We start from the raw sequence: 323 nt of genomic DNA, 5'->3' as shown, positions 1-323 counted from the left end.
CTGGCCATGGTAAATAGTGCTGCAGTGAACATTGTGGTACATGTCTCTTTTTGAATTATGGTTTTCTCAGGGTATATGCCCAGTAGTGGAATTGCTGGGTCATATGGTAGTTCTTTTTTTAGTTTTTTAAGGAATCTCCATACCGTTTTCTGTAGGGGTTGTATCAGTTTACATTCCCACCAGCAGTGCGAGAGGGTTCCCTTTTCTCCACACCCTCTCCAGCATTTATTGTTTGTAGATTTTTGGTGATGGCCATTTTGACCAGTGTGAGGTGATACCTCATTGTAGTTTTGATTTGCATTTCTCTAATAATTAGTGATGTT

Source organism: Physeter macrocephalus, chromosome 9 (assembly GCF_002837175.3).
Source record: "Physeter macrocephalus isolate SW-GA chromosome 9, ASM283717v5, whole genome shotgun sequence".
Taxonomy (NCBI): domain Eukaryota; kingdom Metazoa; phylum Chordata; class Mammalia; order Artiodactyla; family Physeteridae; genus Physeter; species Physeter macrocephalus.
The sequence above is the reverse complement of the archived record's forward strand: the minus strand, read 5'-3'. Positions refer to the sequence as shown.